The sequence below is a fragment of the Acanthochromis polyacanthus genome, chromosome 1 (genome assembly GCF_021347895.1).
Source record: "Acanthochromis polyacanthus isolate Apoly-LR-REF ecotype Palm Island chromosome 1, KAUST_Apoly_ChrSc, whole genome shotgun sequence".
In the NCBI taxonomy this organism is placed as follows: Eukaryota; Metazoa; Chordata; class Actinopteri; family Pomacentridae; genus Acanthochromis; species Acanthochromis polyacanthus.
The window spans coordinates 36,251,000-36,278,689 of NC_067113.1; the positions used below are offsets into that span (position 1 = coordinate 36,251,000).

At 43.3% G+C, this 27,690-nt stretch overlaps 1 long non-coding RNA gene across 1 annotated transcript; it reads right to left on the reverse strand.

Annotated features, from left to right (window-relative positions):
- Positions 1 to 769: 769 nt before the first annotated feature.
- Positions 770 to 27,093, reverse strand: LOC127534673 (uncharacterized). The gene is made up of 3 exons (XR_007942931.1): positions 26,510 to 27,093; positions 1,576 to 1,690; positions 770 to 1,183 (listed from the first exon to the last, which is right to left on the reverse strand). It is a non-coding gene; the product is annotated as an uncharacterized LOC127534673 (long non-coding RNA).
- Positions 27,094 to 27,690: the final 597 nt, after the last annotated feature.

The window sequence follows — 27,690 nt, forward strand, 5'->3', positions numbered from 1 at the left end:
ATAGAATGGGAATAGACTGGGATAGAATGGGAATAGACTGGGATAGACTGGGAATAGACTGGGATAGAATGGGAATAGACTGTGATAGAATGGGAATAGACTGGGATAGAATGGGAATAGACTGGTAATAGACTGGGATAGAATGGGAATAGACTGGGATAGAATGGGAATAGACTGGTAATAGACTGGGATAGAATGGGAATAGACGATAAAATGGCCCTCATCAATATTGATGCTGTTCTGTTAATTAGACTTCACATCTAAGCCTCACACAGACACGCTGAGGGCACCGTGATTGGACGACGGCCACCGAGAGAGAGAGTGTGTGTGTGTGTATGTGTGTGTGTGTGTGTGTGTGTGTGTGTGTGTGTGTGTGTGAGAGTGTGTGTGTGAGAGTGTGTGTATGTGTGTGTGAGGACAGACTGAGGGCAACAAGCATTGGACAGCAGCCACTGTGTGTGTGAGCGGAGTGTGTACGTCAGAGTGTGTGAGTCCTTAATGAGGAGGTCTGTGTGCGAGTGTGAACAGTGTGTGTGTGCAGATGCATCAGTGTGTAGTAATGCGTGTGTGTTTGTTTGTGTGTCTGTCGTTGAGAGAATCCAGCCAGGTCCATCTGTTTGGCAGCAGACATCAATGTGAGGCCATCTGTGCTCTCCCAGTGTGTGTGTGTGTGTGTGTGTGTGTGTGTGTGTGGCCCTGAGGTGCAGTGTGTGTACGAGGCAGAGGTGATAAGATCAGACGTCGTCACACACACACTGTGATCCCAGCTTGTCCTGCAGCAGAAGTGAGAACTTTGGTTTTGGCGCCGTTTCGCCCCGAGTTGTGTTTCCGTGGTGTGTGTCTGCATTTGTGTGTGTCTGCGCTGTGTGTGTATGTTTGCGTCAGGAGGCTAATATACACACATGACGGAAAATGTTTGTTGACAACCTTCATCTGACGACAAAACAAGCAAATACTCACCTTTAAAATGGATCACCTCCTGATTATTGGAGATGGTTCTGATAGACTTATTATTACGATGTCCTGTAAACTTCTCTAAAACAAGTTTGTCAGGTGGTCTCTGAAGGATGCTGCAGTGAAACGGGTTAAAGGACCTGATGAACAGAAGAACCTTTAGAGGAACCGTCTGAAGGTGAACTCCTGAAGGTCCAGATGTTTGTTCTGGTGGAGAACTGAGGAGCAGCTGCAGAGAAAATAAAGGAAAAAAGAAGACGGATGGAGCCTGAGGTCGGCCAAGTTCAGCAGAGAGATTCTTCTATCTGAGTGAGGACCTGCTGACAGGAAGCCAAACCTCCCTGAAGGTCCTCACAGAGGTGGAGGTCCAGCTGGAGCTCAGGACCATTAAACGCTCCCACAGTTTATTTTCTCAGAGTGTGTGTGTGTGTGTGATGAAATGTGTCCGGCAGAATAAACACACACTCTCAGGTTAACGTACACACACACCAGCTGCTCCGTGTTCTCCATCTGGACCTCAGGGTTCCTCAGAACCGGCTCAGTTCTCATGTTTGTTTTACAGTAAGAATCAGACTGAAGAATGTTTCAGACGTTTGATCTGGAGCTTCATGATGGCCTCACCTGGACGGGTTCCAGCCAGCAGGTGAGCCTCGTCAGGAGGAACCTGCTGAAGATCCGTCTGTGGAACGAAAACCATCAGTGGAGTTGGTGAAGGCTGGTCCAAGGCCAACTAAGACTTAAAAAAGAAACAACAAAAAGCTCAGCTGAGTCTGTCCAAACATGTCCAAAAAGTTTGTATCAGACAAAGAAGAAGAAACTGACGAGGAACTACAAAACTACCATAAAGAGACACAAAAATACAACAAAGACACAAAACAACCACAAAGAGACACAAAACAACCACAAAGAGACACAAAACTACCACAAAGAGACAAAACAACCACAAAGAGACACAAAACAACCACAAAGAGACACAAAACAACCACAAAGAGACATAAAAAAACCACAGAGACACAAAACAACCACAAAGAGACACAAAACTACCACAAAGAGACAAAACAACCACAAAGAGACACAAAACAACCACAAAGAGACACAAAACTACCACAAAGAGACAAAACAACCACAAAGAGACACAAAAATACAACAAAGACACAAAACAACCACAAAGAGACACAAAACAACCACAAAGAGACACAAAACTACCACAAAGAGACAAAACAACCACAAAGAGACACAAAACTACCACAAAGAGACATAAAAAACCCACAAAGAGACACAAAACAACAAAAAGACACAAAACCACAAAGAGACACAAAAAAACAGACACAAAACAACCACAAAGAGACACAAAACTACCACAAAGAGACACAGAACGACCATAAAGAGACACAAAACAACCACAGAGCGACACACAATCAGCCAAAGCAGCCCATAATAATCACAAAGACATCAACTCAAAGTTTCTCCAGATTAAACAGCAGATTCATGTCAGCATCAGCTGTTAACTCTGGATGGAAACAAACCACTGAAGAGCACCAGGAGATAAAACTGTAGGACAGGATGGAGAGGGACGGATTTAATAAACAGAGGACAGAGACAGATCCAGTTGATCTAGGACCAGTTCTAAACTACAACACTGAACTGCTTTATGATCTGTTTTCTTATTTATCTGAGACATCTGTAGTGTGTGTTTAAAGTTACAGCAGCTCAGAGAGAAGAAGGGAGGAGACAGATAAGACTGGAGATATCAGAGAAAGTGTGTGTGTGTGTGTGTGATGGATAAATGTTGTGAAACATCTGTAGAACAGCTGGTGTCACACTGACCAGTTTCTAGATGATTAATGATCACTGATCAGATAAAATCCTCCTTTAATGTCTGATTGATGACAGCAATGAGCAAAAAGAAAAAAGTCAGAAACTCTGAGGCAGAAGTCAAATGTTGGAGATTAACTGTCGAAATGTTTACATTTAAAGTCACATTAAGCAGAATCATGACTAAAAGCAAAACAAATGAAAGAAAAAGTGAAATATTTTAGATAAAATGCAAGAATCATGAACATTAAGTCAAATCATTAGCCTTTTAATATTAACATCTGAGAGTAAAATTTAGGGGCTGCACAGTGGATCGTGGTTAGCTCTGTCGCCTCACAGCAAGAAGATCCCCGGTTTGCATCCCAGGGTCTCCATGTGCAGCCCTGTGACAGACTGCCGCCTGTGACAGACTGCCGCCTGTGACAGACTGCCGCCTGTGACAGACTGCCGCCTGTGAGAGACTGCCGCCTGTGACAGACTGCCGCCTGTGACAGACTGCCGCCTGTGACAGACTGCCGCCTGTGAGAGACTGCTACCTGTGACAGACTGCTGCCTGTGAGAGACTGCTACCTGTGACAGACTGCTGCCTGTGACAGACTGCCGCCTGTGACAGACTGCCGCCTGTGACAGACTGCCGCCTGTGAGAGACTGCCGCCTGTGACAGACTGCCGCCTGTGAGAGACTGCCACCTGTGACAGACTGCTGCCTGTGAGAGACTGCTACCTGTGACAGACTGCTGCCTGTGATAGACTGCTGCCTGTGACAGACTGCCGCCTGTGACAGACTGCTACCTGTGACAGACTGCTGCCTGTGAGAGACTGCTACCTGTGACAGACTGCTGCCTGTGATAGACTGCTACCTGTGACAGACTGCTGCCTGTGAGAGACTGCTGCCTGTGAGAGACTGCTGCCTGTGAGAGACTGCTGCCTGTGAGAGACTGCTACCTGTGATAGACTGCTGCCTGTGACAGACTGCTGCCTGTGACAGACTGCTGCCTGTGACAGACTGCTACCTGTGATAGACTGCTGCCTGTGACAGACTGCTGCCTGTGACAGACTGCTGCCTGTGACAGACTGCTGCCTGTGACAGACTGCTGCCTGTGACAGACTGCTGCCTGTGATAGACTGCTGCCTGTGACAGACTGCTGCCTGTGACAGACTGCTGCCTGTGACAGACTGCTGCCTGTGACAGACTGCTGCCTGTGATAGACTGCTGCCTGTGATAGACTGCTACCTGTCCAGGTGAACCTTCTGTCAGCTGGGATAGACTGCTACCTGTGACAGACTTCTGCCTGTGATAGACTTCTGCCTGTGATAGACTTCTGCCTGTGACAGACTGCTGCCTGTGACAGACTGCTGCCTGTGACAGACTGCTGCCTGTGACAGACTGCTGCCTGTGACAGACTGCTGCCTGTGACAGACTGCTGCCTGTGACAGACTGCTGCCTGTGATAGACTGCTGCCTGTGACAGACTGCTGCCTGTGACAGACTGCTGCCTGTGATAGACTGCTGCCTGTGATAGACTGCTACCTGTCCAGGTGAACCTTCTGTCAGCTGGGATAGACTGCTACCTGTGACAGACTGCTGCCTGTGACAGACTGCTGCCTGTGACAGACTGCTGCCTGTGACAGACTGCTGCCTGTGATAGACTGCTGCCTGTGATAGACTGCTGCCTGTGATAGACTGCTGCCTGTGATAGACTGCTACCTGTCCAGGTGAACCTTCTGTCAGCTGGGATAGACTGCTACCTGTGACAGACTGCTGCCTGTGACAGACTGCTGCCTGTGACAGACTGCTGCCTGTGATAGACTGCTGCCTGTGATAGACTGCTGCCTGTGATAGACTGCTGCCTGTGACAGACTGCTGCCTGTCCAGGTGAACCTTCTGTCAGCTGGGATAGACTGCTGCCTGTGACAGACTGCTACCTGTGACAGACTGCTGCCTGTGATAGACTGCTGCCTGTGACAGACTGCTGCCTGTGACAGACTGCTGCCTGTGACAGACTGCTGCCTGTGATAGACTGCTGCCTGTGATAGACTGCTGCCTGTGATAGACTGCTACCTGTCCAGGTGAACCTTCTGTCAGCTGGGATAGACTGCTGCCTGTGACAGACTGCTGCCTGTGACAGACTGCTGCCTGTGACAGACTGCTACCTGTGACAGACTGCTGCCTGTGACAGACTGCTGCCTGTGACAGACTGCTGCCTGTGATAGACTGCTACCTGTCCAGGTGAACCTTCTGTCAGCTGGGATAGACTGCTACCTGTGACAGACTGCTACCTGTGATAGACTGCTGCCTGTGACAGACTGCTGCCTGTGACAGACTGCTGCCTGTGATAGACTGCTACCTGTCCAGGTGAACCTTCTGTCAGCTGGGATAGACTGCTACCTGTGACAGACTGCTGCCTGTGACAGACTGCTGCCTGTGATAGACTGCTGCCTGTGATAGACTGCTGCCTGTGACAGACTGCTACCTGTCCAGGTGAACCTTCTGTCAGCTGGGATAGACTGCTACCTGTGACAGACTGCTACCTGTGACAGACTGCTGCCTGTGACAGACTGCTGCCTGTGATAGACTGCTGCCTGTGATAGACTGCTGCCTGTGACAGACTGCTGCCTGTGATAGACTGCTGCCTGTGACAGACTGCTGCCTGTGACAGACTGCTGCCTGTGACAGACTGCTGCCTGTGATAGACAGCTGCCTGTGACAGACTGCTGCCTGTGATAGACAGCTGCCTGTGACAGACTGCTGCCTGCGACAGACTGCTGCCTGTGACAGACTGCTGCCTGTCCAGGTGAACCTTCTGTCAGCTGGGATAGACTGCTACCTGTGACAGACTGCTGCCTGTGACAGACTGCTGCCTGTGATAGACTGCTGCCTGTGACAGACTGCTGCCTGTGACAGACTGCTGCCTGTGATAGACTGCTGCCTGTGATAGACTGCTACCTGTCCAGGTGAACCTTCTGTCAGCTGGGATAGACTGCTGCCTGTGACAGACTGCTGCCTGTGACAGACTGCTGCCTGTGACAGACTGCTGCCTGTGACAGACTGCTACCTGTGACAGACTGCTACCTGTGATAGACTGCTGCCTGTGACAGACTGCTGCCTGTGACAGACTGCTGCCTGTGATAGACTGCTGCCTGTCTAGGTGAACCTTCTGTCAACTGGGATAGACTGCTGCCTGTGACAGACTGCTGCCTGCGACAGACTGCTGCCTGTGACAGACTGCTGCCTGCGACAGACTGCTGCCTGTGATAGACTGCTGCCTGTCTAGGTGAACCTTCTGTCAGCTGGGATAGACTGCTACATGTGACAGACTGCTGCCTGCGACAGACTGCTGCCTGTGACAGACTGCTGCCTGTGACAGACTGCTACCTGTGACAGACTGCTGCCTGTGACAGACTGCTACCTGTGACAGACTGCTGCCTGTGACAGACTGCTGCCTGTGACAGACTGCTGCCTGTGATAGACTGCTGCCTGTGACAGACTGCTGCCTGTGACAGACTGCTGCCTGCGACAGACTGCTGCCTGCGACAGACTGCTGCCTGCGACAGACTGCTGCCTGCGACAGACTGCTGCCTGCGACAGACTGCTGCCTGCGACAGACTGCTGCCTGCGACAGACTGCTGCCTGTGATAGACTGCTACCTGTCCAGGTGAACCTTCTGTCAGCTGGGATAGACTCCACCCCCTATGACCCTGATAAGGATCAACCCTCCTGTTGCCTTCATTTACAGGCACCAAAAAATATTGTTTCCTTGTCTGAAAAAATACTAAAAATTTGCAAAACCTTCAGGAAGAAAATTTAAACAATTCCTTAAAAATTTTACTTCAAAAAAATCCCCCAAATTTGGCTAGAAAATCCTTGTAAATATTTTCCAAAATTTGTAAAAATTTTCAAAACAATCCTAAAAATATCTAAAGTGATTCCATACATAATCAGTAAAACGTCTAATATTTTCTTTGAGAACATTCACATAAAAATCAACCAAAGTCCAGAGAATTTAACTGGATTTTGGTTCATTTTAATGTGAATGTTCTTGAAGAAACATTTTTAACATCTTTTTTTTCCACCAAAAAATCTTCAAAGATTTCCCAAAAATGTTGAAAATGTGGACGTCAGAAGTTTCACTGTGAAAATATATTTCTCTTCCACATTTTCAAGCTTTAAACCGGGTCACAGGAGGACATGAGGGTTAAAAGCAGACATGTGGAAACACTCCGGCTTAAATAAACTGGACCAGAACCTCGTTATCTGTGTACTGCTGCAGACATCGGAGCCCTGACACACCGTCCCATAACAACGCTCTACATTAATTAAAGATGCATCAATAATGGTTTTATAATGCAAAGATTTCCACCCCATCGTGTACCCAGCTCCCCAACCTTTAAGGCAGAACTGTTTGGCCTCGGCGTCTGCAGAGACCTTCAGAGATAATTCAGAAAAAAGGTGAAAACAGACACCTGAACGTGTCTGGAGAGTGGCTCATGTTGGGAGGTCTACCTGCACTGATGCTACAGGTGAATCCAGACATCACCAGTCCATCTGAACCTTCTGAAGCTGTAAAGGGAAGGACCAGCGCTGTGACTTCTGACCTGTGTTCAGGGATAAACTGTGGACCAGACCGACTGGATGGACGAGTTCAAGGTGTGATGTCACGCTGGGAGGACCATCAGATGAAGCCTGGTGCGCTAACCAGATTAAATGACGAACACCTGAGAAGAACCAGGTGATGAACTGAACCTCTCTGGTTGTTTGTTTCTCGGTAAACTTTCTCCGTGTACCCGGCGGCGGCGGCGGGCCAGACGTGACCTCTCCGCCTCCATCTGCAGGCGTCCTCCATGTTTAGAGGGATGTATATTCTGCTGGGTATATATAGACCCGTATAGACGCTGGCAGACTGAGTGTCGCCTTCATCTTCACCTCCATCTGTCTCCTCCACCCCCCCTCGCTTTGATTGACAGCCGGGCTCAGGTGGAGGCGACGGGGGAGGAGGGGAGAGGATGGGGGGAGGAGGGGGGAGGCGAAAAGAGCAAAAATCCAACTATCCGACCCGAAACACCGAGAGACGGAAATTTGTTTTCTGTTGTTTGTTTGTTTATGGCAAATATTTCCTCCAGTTTGTTTTCTTAAAAACAGTATTTTTTATTCATATGTAACCGACTAAATACTGCAGAGTCACAGAGACACGGATTTATTAGAGGATATAAATCACTCCCAACAGTCGGCTGGTTCTTCTTCTGCAGCAACTTTATTCTGCAGATTTACACCTTCTGACCCTCACAGCTTCATCAGGACACGACAGGATGCAAAATTACTACAAAAAGACACGAAAGGATGCAAAATTAACACAAAAACAAAGGAAAGGATGCAAAATTAACACAAAAAGACACGAAATGATGCAAAATTACCACAAAAAGACACGAAATGATGCAAAATCACCACAAAAAGACAGGAAAGGATGCAAAATTAACACAAAAAGACACAACAGGATGCAAAGCTAACACAAACAGACAGGAAAAGATGCAAAATTCCCACAAAAAGACACGATAGGATGCAAAATTCCCACAAAGAGACAGGAAAGGATGCAAAATCACCACAAAAAGACACAACAGGATGCAAAGCTAACACCAAAAGACAGGAAAGGATGCAAAATTACCACAAAGAGACATGATAGGATGTAAAATTACCACAAAAAGACAGGAAAGGATGCAAAATTAACACAAAAAGACAGGAAAGGATGCAAAATTAACACAAAGAGACACGATAGGATGTAAAATTACCACAAAAAGACACGAAAGGATGCAAAATTAACACAAAAAGACAGGAAAGGATGCAAAATTAACACAAAAAGACAGGAAAGGATGCAAAATTAACACAAAGAGACACGAAAGGATGTAAAATTACCACAAAATTAGCTAAGATTAGCACAAAAATACGCAAAATCACAATAAAATGGGCAAAAATTACAAAAGAAGACATAAAATCAACACAAAAAGACAAAACGATGCAAAATCACCACAAAAAGATGGAAAAGCAACACAAAACGGGCTAGAACTGCAACAAAATGACACAAAAAGATGCAAAATCACTACAAAATGTGCTTAAATTACCATAAAAAACACAAATTCACAATAAAATGGGCTAAAATTACCATAAAAAGACAAAAAGGACGTAAAATTACCACAAAAAGATGGAAAAGCAACGCAAAATGGGCTAGAAATACCACAAAAAGATGCACAATCACTGCAAAATGTGCTAAAATTAGAAAAAAAGACACAAAATTACTATAACATGGGCTAAAACTACCACAAAATGAGAGATAATTGTCACAAAAAGACACAAAATCAACACAAAAATGGCAGAAATGACCACAAAGACTCAAATTTGCCATAAAAAACGTACAAAATCACCACAAACAGGTGAAAAATTACCACAAAAATATGCAAAATAACTCCAAAATGACCTAAAATTAACACAAAAAGAGGGGCAATTGTCACAAAAAGACACAAAGTCAACACAAAAAGGGCCCAAATTACTACAAACCTGAATTTGCCTTACAATGAGAAGAAATTGTCACAAAAAGACACCAAAGGGCGCAAAATTACCAAAAAAAGATTCAAAATCACCAAAATATGGGCAGAAATTGTCACAAAAAGATGTAAAAGGACTCAAGATTACCACAAAAAGACAGAAAATAATATAAAATGGACTAAAATTTTCACAAAATGAAGTGAAATTGTCACAAAAAGACACAACAGGATGCAAAATTACTATAAAATGGGCTCAAATTAACAGAAAAAGGACAGTTCTCACAAAAAGAAAGTCACCACAAAATGGGTAGAAACGACCACAAAGACTCAAATTTGCCGTAAAAACATATGAAAAATCAAAACAATGAATCCAGATGGAAATTCAAGGGTTCAAGTGAAGTTCAGTTTGTCAAAAATGACATGAAAACTGTAAAAAAAATTGAAAAAAAATCACTGAAAATCTGTTCAGAATGAGTGAAATTTGACCACAGTGACTCAAAAATGTTCTGAAGTGACTCAGTTTGCTCGAAGTTATTTATAAAATTGTTCGCAACTGTCCACAATTACTCAAAAATCATCTAAAATGACTCAAAATTTGTCCACAATAACTTAAAAAGTGTCCAAAATGACCTAGCATTTGTGCAGAATGACTGAAATTTGACCAAATTGACTCAAAATGTTCTGAAACTATTCAAAGTTTGTCCAAAATTACTCAGAAATTGGCTAAAAAAGATTTTAAATTGATCTGAATTCTTGAAATCTGTCCAGTTCCTGTTTCTGGGTCCAGATTTATCACTTTTTAATGGACTTTTCCATCATTTCTGAGCCTCAGAACTTAAAAAGACAAAAACAACCAAAATCTGACTAAAATAACCATAAAAAGAGGGGAAAAAAAGACCGTCGTTTAGTCCAAGTGAACATAAAAAGACGTAAAAAGAGTGAAACTATGAGAGAAAATGAAGCACAAGGAGCATAAAGGAGGTATGGACGTAGGGAGGAGGGATGGAGAGCGACAGATTGTGTTCATCTTTTCATCTGTCTGCTCCCAACAACACCTTTATTGATAGACCAGGAGGTGGAAATATCTCCAGCATTCCTGCTTCATTCAGACGCTCCGGCCCTTTAAGAGCATCTCCGGTAAACAGATGGAGACGGAGGAACGTCTGAACTCTGTCTGTGACGCAGAGAAACAGCAGAAACAGATTGTTCTCAGGAGAACGTACAGCAGGAAATAGGTTTGAAAAAGCAGGTTTATAGGAGCGGAACAAGGTTTTTAGATTTAGACAAAAACAGGGAAACATTCAGAGAGTTTCATGTTGAACTGCAGGCAGTGTTTCCTCAGAGAGACCAATCAAATAAAGCAGCAGAAACAGAACAGAGGAGCAGGTTGTTGGAGATCCATTCAGCCTGGAGGAACATCTACTGATGAGCAGAGGAGAGGAAAAGTCTGGAGACATGGAGAACTACTCAGAATGTGTTCAACATGACAAACACAAAACACAGAATGACAACGATGGGACGCCTTATGACAAAAATGAAATGCATAAATACAAAAACAAGACAGAAAATGACAAAAACAAGAAAAAAAGCAACACAAAATTAAACTAAATGACACAAGCGATACACACAAAGCCATAACCAGCAAAAACAGGACACAACACGACAAGAAATGAGACAAAACAACACAAACAAGCAACAAAATGAGACACAAACAAGACAGAAAATGCCGAAAAACAACGGAAAAAGCACCAAAAAACAAGACAAAACGACACAAAACAACAAAAACTGAGATTAAAAAAGACAAGAAGGTTTCAGTTATTGATCAACAGCTGATTAACCTGGTTTATACTTGTTAAATGCTGGAGGTTTTAGAGATACTAAATATGCTGTAAATGTTAATTAGACGTTTCAAAGACGAGATATTAAATGTTTTACGTTAATCAGACTTTTTAAAGGCTGCATTCTGAGCTCTGAATGAGAACACGGAGCTTCTAATCTCAGTTCTTTTTATCTCACATCCATCTTCTAGAATATTTCCCCACATGATGAACTTCTCCTCCAAACCGTCCGTCGTTATCTCGGCTGTTAAAACAGAAACTGTGACTCAGTGGAGGATCTATCTGTGCAGATTTATGAGCTGAGTGTTGAAACAACCTCACCTGAACCCTCCCTGCAGGCGCTGGTTGTGAAACCGGGGATTTAGAGGCAAACTATTTGTGTTGTGTGTGAAATCGATCACTGATAAAAGCGATTTCCTCATCGGTGTGGGTTTCCTGGATCAGGATGGAGGAGGCCTCCTGAACACTGCAGCCCTTTGTGGATGATCCAGTCCTGGGTTACCTGATGGTTCCACTAATCTGCTGCTAAGTGGTTAAGCTGCTCTGCGGCTCTGCTATCAGCATCCAGGTAAGATCTGTCACTGGGGAGCTGTTTTCATGTGAGCTGTTATCCAGGCTCTCTCACCGCCACGGATTTCCTCCCAGCCAGCAGATAACGGCAACAAAACCCGGATTATTGCTCCACTCTGAGCTCAACTGCTACAGGTTGGACCGAGAGAAGAACCGCTTCGTCCAAATAACTGACAACATCTACAGCATGAGGAGACAACAGGACCACAAAGAGACACAAAAAAGCCAAAACACCGCTTTAAAATAAATGTGGCATGGCTCAAAAACCGTAAACAGAGGAGCAGAGTGAAGGTTTATGCAGGCCGTGACCAAAGAGACACAAACCAACAAGAACAAGACATAGAAACGTCAACATGAGGGGAAAATCACAAGAACAAGACATAGAAACGTCAACACGAGGGGAAAATCACAAGAACAAGACATAGAAACGTCAACACGAGGGGAAAATCACAAGAACAAGACATAGAAACGTCAACACGAGGGGAAAATCACAAGAACAAGACATAGAAACGTCAACACGAGGGGAAAATCACAAGAACAAGACACAGAAACGTCAACACGAGGGGAAAATCACAAGAACAAGACACAGAAACGTCAACACGAGGGGAAAATCACAAGAACAAGACACAGAAACGTCAACACGAGGGGAAAATCACAAGAACAAGACACAGAAACGTCAACACGAGGGGAAAATCACAAGAACAAGACATAGAAACGTCAACACGAGGGGAAAATCACAAGAACAAGACATAGAAACGTCAACACGAGGGGAAAATCACAAGAACAAGACATAGAAACGTCAACACGAGGGGAAAATCACAAGAACAAGACACAGAAACGTCAACACGAGGGGAAAATCACAAGAACAAGACACAGAAACGTCAACACGAGGGGAAAATCACAAGAACAAGACATAGAAACGTCAACACGAGGGGAAAATCACAAGAACAAGACACAGAAACGTCAACACGAGGGGAAAATCACAAGAACAAGACACAGAAACGTCAACACGAGGGGAAAATCACAAGAACAAGACACAGAAACGTCAACACGAGGGGAAAATCACAAGAACAAGACATAGAAACGTCAACACGAGGGGAAAATCACAAGAACAAGACATAGAAACGTCAACACGAGGGGAAAATCACAAGAACAAGACACAGAAACGTCAACACGAGGGGAAAATCACAAGAACAAGACACAGAAACGTCAACACGAGGGGAAAATCACAAGAACAAGACATAGAAACGTCAACACGAGGGGAAAATCACAAGAACAAGACACAGAAACGTCAACACGAGGGGAAAATCACAAGAACAAGACACAGAAACGTCAACACGAGGGGAAAATCACAAGAACAAGACACAGAAACGTCAACACGAGGGGAAAATCACAAGAACAAGACACAGAAACGTCAACACGAGGGGAAAATCACAAGAACAAGACACAGAAACGTCAACACGAGGGGAAAATCACAAGAACAAGACACAGAAACGTCAACACGAGGGGAAAATCACAAGAACAAGACACAGAAACGTCAACACGAGGGGAAAATCACAAGAACAAGACACAGAAACGTCAACACGAGGGGAAAATCACAAGAACAAGACACAGAAACGTCAACACGAGGGGAAAATCACAAGAACAAGACACAGAAACGTCAACACGAGGGGAAAATCACAAGAACAAGACACAGAAACGTCAACACGAGGGGAAAATCACAAGAACAAGACACAGAAACGTCAACACGAGGGGAAAATCACAAGAACAAGACACAGAAACGTCAACACGAGGGGAAAATCACAAGAACAAGACACAGAAACGTCAACACGAGGGGAAAATCACAAGAACAAGACACAGAAACGTCAACACGAGGGGAAAATCACAAGAACAAGACATAGAAACGTCAACACGAGGGGAAAATCACAAGAACAAGACATAGAAACGTCAACACGAGGGGAAAATCACAAGAACAAGACATAGAAACGTCAACACGAGGGGAAAATCACAAGAACAAGACACAGAAACGTCAACACGAGGGGAAAATCACAAGAACAAGACACAGAAACGTCAACACGAGGGGAAAATCACAAGAACAAGACACAGAAACGTCAACACGAGGGGAAAATCACAAGAACAAGACACAGAAACGTCAACACGAGGGGAAAATCACAAGAACAAGACACAGAAACGTCAACACGAGGGGAAAATCACAAGAACAAGACACAGAAACGTCAACATGAGGGGAAAATCACAAGAACAAGACATAGAAACGTCAACACGAGGGGAAAATCACAAGAACAAGACACAGAAACGTCAACATGAGGGGAAAATCACAAGAACAAGACATAGAAACGTCAACACGAGGGGAAAATCACAAGAACAAGACATAGAAACGTCAACACGAGGGGAAAATCACAAGAACAAGACACAGAAACGTCAACATGAGGGGAAAATCACAAGAACAAGACATAGAAACGTCAACACGAGGGGAAAATCACAAGAACAAGACACAGAAACGTCAACATGAGGGGAAAATCACAAGAACAAGACATAGAAACGTCAACATGAGGGGAAAATCACAAGAACAAGACATAGAAACGTCAACACGAGGGGAAAATCACAAGAACAAGACACAGAAACGTCAACATGAGGGGAAAATCACAAGAACAAGACATAGAAACGTCAACATGAGGGGAAAATCACAAGAACAAGACATAGAAACGTCAACACGAGGGGAAAATCACAAGAACAAGACACAGAAACGTCAACATGAGGGGAAAATCACAAGAACAAGACATAGAAACGTCAACACGAGGGGAAAATCACAAGAACAAGACACAGAAACGTCAACATGAGGGGAAAATCACAAGAACAAGACATAGAAACGTCAACACGAGGGGAAAATCACAAGAACAAGACAAAATCGCAACAAGAACTGACAAAAACAAAGCACAAAATGACAAAAACGAGGCACAAAATGACAAGAATGACACACAAAAGATGAAAATGTGAGTAAAACCAAAGCTACTGTATGAATAAATAAATGCAGAATGGCTCAAACAGAACAGAGGTCGTAGCTGTAGACATGCTGAACGTATCAATAATAATGATCTATAACAGTGTAAGAAAGCATCAGTGGTTCATCTCTAGCTGTGTGACAGATGTTAGAACTCCTGTAACTGTGAGCAGTTTAAAACCACGTTCTGGTTAATCTGGCGGACACTCGGCTCTAATCAGTCCTCTGCTGGATTTATGGGCTGGAGAACGAGTTCAGCCTCAGCGCAGGACAATAAAGAACAGAGAATTACATCTAACGACTGCAGAGGGAAGAAATAACGTTAATTAAGCTCCAGCTCTCCCTCAATGGAGAAAGAAGAAAGTCCGTTTATATTTGGGTTGAGGCTGTCAGAGATTAGAGGGTTTAAAACACTCTGAGGTTTAATTCAACACAAACGGAAGGAAAGAAACGAATCCAAGATCGTCTAAATGCGACCAAACGGACAAACTGGCTATGTTTCATGTGTTCATCGTCAGGTTGAAGAACTACAAACAGTCAGTCAGTTCTTCTACATGGACCTGACAAACCGAGGATCTAAACCCCCCCACGGTCTCTGCATTCATCAGCAGACATTAAACAAACACTTAGAAATATAACAGAAATCTAGAATGTAATGTACAAGATAAGACTTAAAGACAAAAACTAATGAAGAGCCAGAAAGCAAAAATCTAAAGGAACTGGAACACAAAAAGCTGCAAAATGACAAATTACACAAAAATAACACAAAACAATGAAAATGAGACTCAAAAAACAAAACAACACAAACAGGACGCAAAATTATACAACTAAGACAAAAGCAAGGAAAAAAGCAACAAAAAACACGACAAAACGACACAAACAGGACTTAAAATTATACAAAATGAGACAAAACTGACAAAAGCAAGGAAAAAAAGCAACAAAAAACACCACAAAACACCACAAACAAGCCACAGGATGACACAAACTACACAAAAATGACACAAAAACTATTTAAAATGAGACTCAAACGAGACACAAAATGATAGAACAAAGAAAGTAACAGAAAAACAATTCAAATGGGACAAAAAGTTAGACAAATGAGTCAGAAAACGAGACACAAAAAGCTGAAAATGAGACAGAAAATTATATAAATGTATGTACAACTGTAAAAAATATGATTTAAAAAGGCACAAATTAAGTAAATTATGGACTAGAAAACAAAAATCAGGTGAACTAAGAACAAAGGAAGCAGAACTAGAACTAAAACATCTGTCTGTCTGTTAGCAACTTAACTCTAAAACAGACCAACAGATGTGGACGAAATTTTCAGGGAAGGTCAGAAATGACTCAAGGACCAAATGATTCTAAGTGACTTGAAACTGTAGAACGGTAGTGTACGAGTTAAAGTTGCTCTATTTTAATTAGAGTTGCTCTACATTAGTTAAAGTTGCTCTATATCAGTTTAAATTGCTCTTCATTAAAGTTGCTCTATATCAGTTTGAATTTCTAGTCTTTCTGCTTCATCTTCCACAGTAAACAGTTTGAGCTCCACATTTACTGTTTCTGTTTTACCTACTTCCTGTTTCCCTCCTTAACATCTAAACTTGAATCTTCGTTGTTGTCGCCTAGCAACAGAGCTCCCATGACTCCCAGTAAACCCAACCTCTGGTTCTGGAGTTTACGTTGGGATATTTAAGTAAGCGGATGTGTTGATCCTTTTCCTTTTGTTTTGGTGTTTTTGCGGCGTGTTTACAGACGTGTTCCTCGGTGATGCTGCTCGCTGGGCCGGCGGCTGTACAGCGTGGTGTTGTTGCAGCTGAGGAGGAGCGTCCTGCTGGGTGGATGCGAGGTTCTGGCGGGCCGCGGGTTAATAACCGGGCTGTCAGCCTCACGTACACCTGAGTGTGTTGCTGCGTGTTAATAATAGCCTGCCGCTGTCAGAGCAGATGGAGGGTTTGTGTCGGCAGAACGAACCCTAAACGCTCCGAGCTGACAGCCGGCGCTGAGTGTGTGTTAGCGGGCGTTAGCATTCGCTAGCCTCTCCCAGGACTTTGTCGTACAGATGTGTGTGCCAGTGGAAAACATCATGCTGAGCAGAAAAGCAGCCGTGTCAAACTACCCATCATGCCGCATGAATGGCTCTCGCTCTCTCTGCTTTTCTCCCGTCGCCGGCGCTATTATGAAAGAGCGAGATGAAATATTATTATTCTGCTGTTATTAAGCTGCGCCGACATGTCAAGTTTAAATCATTAGCTTCTCTGGCAGAAAACACCAAAGACTGGATCCACACATAAGGCCCCAAAATACGCTTCTCTGCACAAAAACATCATTTTCCTCCTCCTCTGCTGAACAAACGCTCCATTTCTCAATTTTTAAACTGAACCTCAGAGTTGTAACACATGAAGCTGCTTCCCATCTCTTTACTTCACCTCCTTCATAAACCTACAGTTTAGTTTATTAGACATTTAACGCTGGTAAAGGAACAGAAAACCTATACTTCTATCACCGTTTACTGAGATAAGACGAGACCAGACGAGACCTGATGAAGATGAGAAAATAAAATGAGACAAGATAAGATGAGACCAAACCAGACGAGATGAGATCAGTGATAACATAAGACAGAACCGTACTAATCCTAAAGGACGTCCTCTACCATAAGGGGCTGTTATGGACCTTTCTACATGGAGCTGTAATGTGTCGTCAGCTCACTGAAATTCACAATGATGTTGAAAACACCAACACAGGTTTGTTTGGAGCCAGTAGGACGACAGAAAGGAACTAAAGTCACCTGGACGTCTCATTAATGTGCTGCAGGTAGACACTGCTGCTCTCCTTTGAGTAGTAACCTACAGCTTCATTTATGTCAGCGTGAAGGAGGCTCACATTCAACAGTTCTTTAACACTAAAGCCTTATTTTTAAACAGCAAAACATATTTTTCACAGAATGAGGTGCAGCAGACCATTCTCCACCACAGAGAGGATTGAGCCATGGTGTACATTTTGTTTGCCATTTTGAAGATAGTTTTGTTATTCTGGTCATGTTTTAGTCATTCTGAACAGGTTTAGAGTAATTTTTTTACTTTTTATGCAGCAGAATGATGGAGAGGTGCAGCAGACAAAAGCCTGACTAGGTTTACAGATGTTCTGGTAAAGTTTTAGCCGTCTTAGAAAGGTTTCAGCAATTTCAAACAGGTTTTGAGCGATTTTGGACAAATACCAAATCATTCAAAACAACCTTTTTTTCCTTTTCCACAGCTTCCCCCATAACAGAATGACAGTGAGGTACAGCAGACCATTCTCCACCACAGAATGGTCTGACAGTGGGACTACGGTGTAACAGGCATCACACACCATCAAACCAACATTCCTGCTCTGAGGAGGATGAACCTCTTCATGACCTCCTCATCAGAGAGGTGAGGAGCTGACAGGATTCTGCTCTGGAACAGAACCGGAGGAACCGAACCCGTGACCTCCGCCAGCTGCAGGGCCGGCTAATGCCTTCCTGTCAGAGCGCTTGAGCAGCAGCTCGTCTAAACCCGGCGACTCCTTCGGTGGAGTCCTGCTGAGCCGGGAGCAGCCGGTGTCAAAGTAAGCCGTCAGCCGGATGAATGGCCTGCAGCCTTTTGTTCTGCCCCACGATTAAGAAAGACCACGCTGAAATATTATTATTCTGCTGCTCCGAAATATGTCAGATTAAATCGTTACCTTCGCTGAGCCGCACACAAAAGGCACAAACACTGGAAGCACTTTACGGGCCCGGTGCAGGATGTTTTTTGAGTGTTCTGAAATATTATTATAAAACCATTGTTAAACTGCTCGCCAACATGACAGCTTAAATCATCACCTTCAGCGGCGGAAAAATAAAAGGTGCAAATGTGCTGCCGAGATTTACAGTGTAACACCCGAGTAATTTGGGTTTTTGAATCGCCGCCAGCAGCAGGTTGCACGGCTGCATAACCCGAGCTAACCTAGCCTCACAGAGCTCAGTTTAACATCCAACGCCAGCCTCATACATAATAACCATGGAGGCATTTAAAGTGTCAGACGGTGAGCGGGAAAGACGTCTTTCTCTTCATGAAAATGCATTTTGAAAGCGTCCAGCTGTTTGAACGGGATGCAGCTCACTTCTGAAACAAGATGCTGCTGATGCTAAACGAAATTACTCCACTGTTAACCAACTGGACAAAAGTTAAGGAGAGTCAGACGACAAATGAAATTAAAGCATCGGGATTTAACCGTCTGAACACCAGAGCGAGCTGCCGGGTCTAAAGGCTTTTTATCCTGAACAGTGCATCATTTATCAGAACCACAAACTGTCAAAGCAGAAAGAAACGTTGGATTTCTGACATCATGTAAACGCATCACGTGTGATGTGCTGCTCCAGCTGGAAAAATAATCAAAATCACAAGACAGAGTGGAAAACCAGAGCTACTGGATGAATAAATGAAGTCAGCATGGCTCAGAAACAGAGAACAGAGAAGCAGGTTGGTGGAGATCCATCAGCATGGAGGAACATCTTCTACTGATGATGAGCAGAGGAGAGAGGGAAAGACTGGAGACATGGAGATAGAAGAACATCTACAGGATGAGGAGACAACATGACCACTAACAGACATGAACACCACACAAAATGACAAAACATATATTTTATATATATGCTGTGTAGACAAAAAATGACCATAAAGACAAACAAAATGTTGCAAAGAAGTGCAAGAAAAGGACAAAAAAGAAGGCGAAACAACACAAACTACAGAAAACCGAAGAACAGCCCTCAGCGCTCAGTCCTTGGATCATTTCTGCTGGATAAGTCCTGATAAGTCCTCAGAGGTGGATCTGTAGTAGGATCACAATCAGCTGATGTAGTGTTCACTAGGGCTGGACCCGAATATCCCGAATATCCGGATATTCGTTCGCTACGGCACTATCCGGATATTAATTTGGTATCCGAATATTCACCCCCCCCCCCCGGACGTTACCGGGCGGAAAGAATATGCTGCGTTACTGTCTTCCCTCCGCCTTCTGCCCACATCGGCTCATCTCATCATGTGATCACATAAACATATACACATGTCTATGTGATCACCCCCTCCTCCCCCCAGACGAAAATATTCAGAGCTCGTCTCTTCCCTGCACCTTCGGTCCACTTCGGCTCATCCCGCCGTGTTCTTCGGCTCCTCCATTCGTGTTTCTTTCCACCACCCTAATGGCCGGGTGGCTGCTGACTCTGACATCGTGCTTCACTTCGTTGCATAAACACAAGACAAGATGCTGAAGACAAAACGAAGGCAACGAAGGTCGGTTTACACTGGGTTCAATCTGTCATCAGGAAATGTTGGCCAAAACTTTCTAAAAATGAAAAAGGATCTGAATTTTCGGGCCGTCTGTGTCACAAGCTGTCGGCGCCCCCCCCCCATCGGACATTACGGGGCGGAACGAATATTCGGATATTCGTCTTTAATAGGGCCCGAATATTCGGAGGCCAGAAACCAGTATTCAGGCCAGCCCTAGTGTTCACTGGTTGTCATGGTTACAGTGACAGCATGCTGCTGTCTGGTAATGATACAGAAATCTGTAACTAATCCGTGGATCCAGACTATACGTTCAGTTCCTCTAAATGTGTCGTCTCTCTGACTGGTTCCTTCATCAGTCCTCAGGTTCCTGATGGTTCTAAGTCCAGCCTGATGGAACCTCTTCTTTACCACCAAACGAGTCCTTTTTAACCATTTTTACAGTAATTCTGGACAGGTTTAAAGTCAGCTCAGTTAATTTTGACAGGTGATGAACCAACTCTTAGTGATTTGGATTAATTTTTTAGTCATTTCGGACAAATTTTGAATAATTTTGGACCAATTTTGAGCAATTCTGAACCATTTTTAAAGTCATTTTGGACAAATATTGAGTAATTTTGAACTAATTCTTTGTCATTTTGGACGTTTTTGGCATTCTGGACAAATGTGAATCATTTTGGACCAATTTTGAGTCATTTTTGATAATTCTTAAATTCTGGACAGGTGTTGCCACTTTGGAAAAACGTTTAATAACTTTGAACCAGTTCTGAGTCGTTTTAGACCATTTTTTGTCATTTTGGACCAAATTTTGAGTAACTTTGGACCAATTTTAGTCGTTTTGAATTTTTTTTTGACCATTTTGGACAAATTGAAATAATTTTGGACCAACTTTGAGTCATTTATAAAGTAATTTTGGGCAAGTTTTGTCATTTTGGAAACATTTTGAGTCCAATTCTTAGTCTTTTTGGACCGTTTCTAGTCGCATTGGAATTTTTTGGAAATGAGCATAATACACCTCCTTTCAGTGTCGTTAAGAGTTTAGTTTATGACTAACGATCCAGTGGAGAAAACACTGATGAAATAAACAGCACAAACTGTCCGATCCGGGGGGCTAATTCACTTCCAGCCGCCGTCACAAACAAATGATTCATGTGGAAGAACCGGGGTGTGTTGGGAGGCTGCTGTTCGCTGGTTTTCCGTGTTTTCAGCAGCACACGCTTCAACACGAGGACTCCCAGCGGCCACAATAAAAGGTAACAGTCGCCGTGATCGTGGCGGTTGTTTTTTTATTAACAAAGATGCTCAGTGTTGCGCCTCAGCAGCAGCGAGCCGCCTGCGAGTTTGGCCGCTGTTCGGAGCAGAAAGGCTCAGAGTGCAGCCTGCAGACGGGGGTGTAGGGCACGAATTCACACAAACACGTCCTCAATGGAACTCCACCGAGAACACAGATATTACCGCAGTTGGCACAACCTGCCTTTTCCAATACAGCTGTCTCGGCGTGAGCCAAGTTTTCAGAGGGAGCCGTGAGTCCAGCTGGCGGCTCAACAATAAACTCGTCGCCGTCAATCAGCCAATCACTAACAAATGTCACCTTGTTTTCAGCTGCACACTCATGCTTCTCCTCGGCTGGGGCCTCTCACTGTCACTTTGCAGTTTGGGATTGCCAGACTGCAGCAATAGCGAGCTTTGTTCTTTAAAGGAGCGCGCCGGTGTTTATTTTTTGCACCATTATCCGAAGCTTCCCGAAGCTTTCTGCTACCTTCCAACCTGCCAGCAGAGTCCTTTTACTTCACCACATAAATCTCTGCAAAACTTCGGTGTGAAACGGGAAAAAAAACTGTTTTAAACTTCCAGATATTCAGAGTTAGGTGGACGGATTACTGACAGGCGACAAGCAAAGGCCCAAAGTGTCATGAAGCCTCGGTTTAGAGCCTCTGGAAGTATTTCTAGATCGACAGTCAGTCAAATGACTGCAGTCAGACAAAAAACAACCATAAAAGTGATGGTAAACGTTCACAAAATGCACAAAGGTCACAAAATATGAACACAAACGGGCACTGAATGACCACAAGAGACGCAGAAGAGCTACGGGACAGTACAAGAACTGACGACATAAGGAGGCAAAATGAGCAGAAAGACACACAATATGACCAAAAAAATACAAAATGACCATGAAAGGAGACTATAAGACTGGAGAGATGGCAAAAAACTAAAATAAAAGATGCAAAACAACCATGACAGGACATAAAATGTTCAAAATCTACCTATATATGATGATAGAGACGTAAAACCAACACATTATGACCACAAGATGTAGAATGATCACGAAGGGAGGCAAAATGAGGAGAAAGACACACAAAATTATTTAAAAAAAACAAAACAACCATGAAAGGAGACTATATGACTAGAGAGATGGCAAAAAATGAACACAAAAGATGAAAAACAACATGACAGAACACGAAATGACCACAAAAAGTGCTCAAAATACCTATGACAGACCAGCCCGATCTCACGAGGATTCGTGAAACTGTCACGTAAATTTTTGTTTCGGTTTCGTGCGCACCAACACGATTTCGTCATGTTTTTCGTGCCGCTCACCACGAAATGCACACCAATGTATTTTAAACGGCGGACTTTTCGTGCCACTCAGAACGTATTTCAAAAGAATGTGTGTATTATATTTTTAATGTAAAACCGCGGCGAATCCAACGCTATATTTTGCATGACATCGTCCCTAAACATAACCCTAACCATAACCTAACCATAAGCCGGTGGTACACTTACCAATTTGCATAGGAATTTCAAGAATGTCCGGCGGCCGGCGGCCGCAAATGCAATCACACAAGCAGTATACGCCGATGGACAGCTTAGATCGTCATGAATCCGCCGGTATAAACCACTTTCAGATGTGATTACCACAGCGAAAAACATTTCGTGGTGAGCGGCACGAAAAACATGACGAAATCGTGTTGGTGCGCACGAAACCGAAACTAAAACTTACGTGACAGTTTCACGAATCCCCGTGAGACCGGGTTGGACAGACGTAAAACACAATATGACCATAAAAGGAAGAACGATCATGAAGAGACAAAATGACAACACAAGGACGTAAAGTGAGCAGAAAGACACAAAAAATGACCATCAAAGGAGACTATACAACCTGAAAGACGGGAAAAAATTAACACAAAAGATGCAAAACAACCGTGAAAGAACACAAAATGTGTAAAGTCTATCTATGGTGGCACATAAGGACCATAAAAGACGTAGAATGACATGAACACAAAGACACCACAAAATGATGCAAAACAACCATGACAGAACACAAAATGTTCAAAATCTATCAATCTATAATGACAGATGTCAAAAAAACAATAATGACCAAAAAGATGTCCAATGACCACGAAGGGAGACAAAATGACAACACAGAGATGCTAAACGACCATGAAAGACACACTAACTGACCATGAAAGGAAACTATACGACTAGAAAGACACCAAAAAATTACCACAAAAGATGCAAAACAACCATGACAGGAGACAGAATCAACACCAAATGTGTAAAATGACCATGAAGGAGTACAACAGGATGACAAAGACACTCCAAAATACCACCACAAGGCGCCTTGTGGCCACAGAGGGCTATAAAATGCCAACAAAGAGGTTCTAACAGGCGTAACTAAGGGTGTGTTGGTCTCTATAGAGGCTCTTTGACAGGCTGGTTGGAGGTTGGAGGAAGCTGCAGTCAGAGTTCAGAAACATGAACTTTCATTCTAAACTTCCCCTCGTCCCAGCGGCGCCTCCGCCTCCCGAACATCTCAGCTGCAATGATTGGAGTGTAAAATGGAAATGCGATCAATGCTGCAGCACGCCTCTCTACTTTGCAATTTGGAGGGAAAAATTTCCACACTTTCGCCGTCAGAAACTCCTTGTAAACTCCTCGAACGCACCACAATCTTTTCAAATCACCGAGCCGCTGCTGCATGAAATCAGTCTGATTAATTAACGTTTCCCTGCCAGAGGATCCAGGAACCGGAGCAGCTGAGGAAAGACTTTCTGTTTACGTTCACACATCGCAGCACAAAGAGAAGACCGACAGAAAATAACACGATATAAACACAAATACAGCTTTTATTACAGTCCAGGTAGGGTCTGGTCTGAAGGTTCTCTCATGTTAAGACTCTGGAAGAGGAAATATCAAACCTTTCTCATATCTCCGTTTTATTTCATATTTAACAAACAAAACAAGCCTTAATTTTGAAACAGAAAGACAAAAAATTTGAGCTCATCTCAAAATTCTCAGATGAAATGTCAAAAATCAGAGATGAAAAGCCACAATTTTGAGATAAAATTTAAAATTTAGAGGTAAAAATGAAGAACGCTGAGATAGGAATTCAAAATTTTGAGATTTCGAAATTTCAAGGTAAAAAAATGTGAGATTAATCAAAACTCTACAATGAAAAGTCAAAAATTTGAGATGAAAAGCAACAATTTAGAGATAAAAATGAAATATTCAGAGGTACAAATTTAAACTTTTGAGATAAAAATATCAATTAGAAATAGAAAGGTAAAATTAAGTCTAAATTCTAAGATGAAGCGTCAAAAACTCTGAGATGAAAAGCCACAAATTTGAGATACAAAATGAAATACTTTGAGATAGTAATGCAAACATCTGAGATCTTCTTCATTTCCTTTCGGCTTTTCCCTTCAATTGCCTCCATCTAACCCTGTCTGCTGCATCCTCTTCTCTCACACCAACTACCTTCATGTCCTCTTTAACCACATCCATAAACCTCCTCTTTGGTCTTCCTCTAGGCCTCCTGCCTGGCAGTGGGAAACTCAGCATCCTTCTACCAATATATTCACTCTCTCTCCTCTGGACATGTCTGAACCATCTCAGTCTGGCCTCTCTGACTTTATCTCCAAAGCCTCTAACATGTGCTGTCCCTCTGATGTACTCATTCCTGATCCTATCCATCCTGGTCACTCCCAAAGAGAACCTCAGCATCTTCAGTTCTGCTACCTCCAGCTCTGCCTCCTGTCTTTTCCTCAGGGACACGGTCTCCTATCAATTTTTTTTAAAAAGGCAAAAATTTGACGTAAAAAGACAAAACTGTCAGATGAAACTTCAAAAATCTGAGATGAAAATAAAAACATTCAGAAACTCCAACTTTTGAGATAATAGATTGATTTTGAAACAACAGAAAAACAGAGTACAAATCTAAATTCTCAGATGAAACGTCAGAAATCTGAGATGAAAAGTAAAAACTCTGAGGTAAAAAATTTTAATTTAAAGACAAAAATGCAAAACACTGAGATAGAAACACAAAGTTATAACAAATCAATTTGAAAATGGAAAAGAAAAATGGAAAATTTTCAGATAAAAGTTAAAATTGTCAGATGAAACATCAAAAATCTGAGATGAGAAAAACCACAAATTTGAGATGAAGATGAAATATTCAGAAATGCAAACTTTTGAGATAAATCTGTTTTTAAAAAAGAAAGGCAAAAACTTCACATAAGACAAAACTCTCCAAAATCTGAGATAAAAAGCCACGATTTTTGATAAAAGCAGAAATTTTGAAATATAAATGAAAAATGCTAGGAAAGAAATTCAAACTTCAGATAAATCAATTTTGAAAGACAATGGTAAAAAACTGAGATTAAAAGCCAATATTTGAAGACCAAACGTTAAAAATCTGAGATGAAGTCACCATTTTGAGAAAAACAGTAGAGCTTTTGAGATAAAAATGGAAAACGGTGAGACAAACTCAGATCTTTCAGATAATAAATCTACTTTATCTTCATATCTCAACTTTATATTATGAAATTAAAGTAAAATATCAGAAAGAGGTCTGAAATTTCTTCTTCCAGAGTCTTTCTTAGTAGGAAAGTAGAATTTAAAAATGTCGCAACTTTTGTAAATGCGTCAGGAGGAGTTTAGAGTTTTGATGTGAATAAATAAAAACTACTTCTACAAAGTTCAAACAGAAACAAGCAGATGTGGAGCTGCTGGTGGTAAACATCTGGACAGACATGAGAGGAGCTCCATTTTAACACCAGCAGCTCCACATCCAGTGTGACCAGTAGATGAACCAGTCCTCCAACTGGTCCCAGTTTGCCCTGAGGGGCCACAGAGGCCCTGAACTCATAGCGCCCCCCAGAGGCCGACGGGTCGACCATCTGGAGGTGGAAAAAAACTCCACCAGGTAGAGGTGAACGATGAACTTGGAGATGAATAAATCAAAGTTCTGTGATGGAAACCAACGTTTAGAAATAAAAAGTCAGTTTGAAAATATAAAGTTGTGAGCTGAAGATTCAAAGTTTTTAACGATGAACACAGAGGAAGAAAAACAGAAAGATGCAGAACTACCAAGAAGACAAAATGACCATAAATGATAAAAACAGACTTTTCTTATTTCCTCCTGCCTTGTTTCATCTCTTCCTTCATCAGTCCTTCCCTCGTTTCCTTCTCTCCTTGTCTTGTCTCCTTTTACCTCATCTCTTGTTTCCTCGCTTGCCTTCGTCTGTTCTTTCTTTCTTCATCTTCTTTCCTTCTCTAATCCTGTTTCCTCCTCTTCTTTTCCTCCTCGTCTCCTTTAGTTTCATTTTCTCCATTTCCCTCATATTTAATTTTTAGTATCTCTTCTCATTTATCACCCCCTTCCTCCTCTGTCTCCTCCTTCCTCTCACTCTCATTTCCTTCTCTTGCCTCCTCTCATATTTCTGATATTTCCAATATCTCTTTTCCTCCGCTGACCTTCACTCTTCACCTTCATCTTTCTCCTCAATCATCTGCTTCCTGCTCCTTCTCTGCTGGTCCCTACCTTCTCCTCCCTCCTACGTTCTTCTTTCCTTTTCTCCTTCCTTCCTTCTTCCTTTCATTCTTTCCATTTTTCCTTTGTTCCTTCCTTCCTTCTTCCTGTCCGTCCTTTCTTTCTTTCCTTCCTTCTATTAATTCCTTCCTTTCTCTCTCTCCTATCTCTTCCTCCTTCCCTGTCTCCCCCGTCCTCATCTCTCTCTTCTTTCCTCCCTCCTATTCCTTCCTTCCCTCCTATCTATCTCTTCCTCCCCTCCTCCTCCTCTCTCAGGGCCTCCCTGTCTCCCCCGTCCTCCTTCCCCGGTGTCCCCCTCTCAGTCGGGGGTCTGTATTGTCCCCCTCTGGTCTCTCTGTGGGAACAGCTCCTCTGTTTGTCGGCCAATAGGTCCGATTCATGCGAGGCCTTTAGAATAAACTCAGCACCACAAAAGGCAACGGGAAGCGACCCCCCCGGCCCGACACGCAGCGCAGGGACCCTCAACCCCCCCTGCCGGGGCCCCCGGCCCCCCCTGCCGGGGCCCTCAGAGTTTGTTTAAGAGATTGAGGGTCTAAAGAAAGACAGAAAGAGAGCGGGACGGACAGAAAGCGTCCGCCCATTAAGGTAATTATATGGAGCCTGTGTTCCTGTGAGGGTCCTTAATTGATGTTAATGTTGGTCTAATTGGGGGATTGGGGTGAGGAGGAGGGGTGAGGAGGAGGGGGAGGCAGGCGGGAGGAGGTGAAGGTCCTCCTCCTCTTCCTCGCAGGACAAGGAGCACTTTTCAGTCCTCCTCATGTCCCTCTTCTCTCGCTGTCGTTCACACCTTCACACAATAGCTGTCACCTCCAGCTTTCTCACATTACCTTTACTGAGCCCCT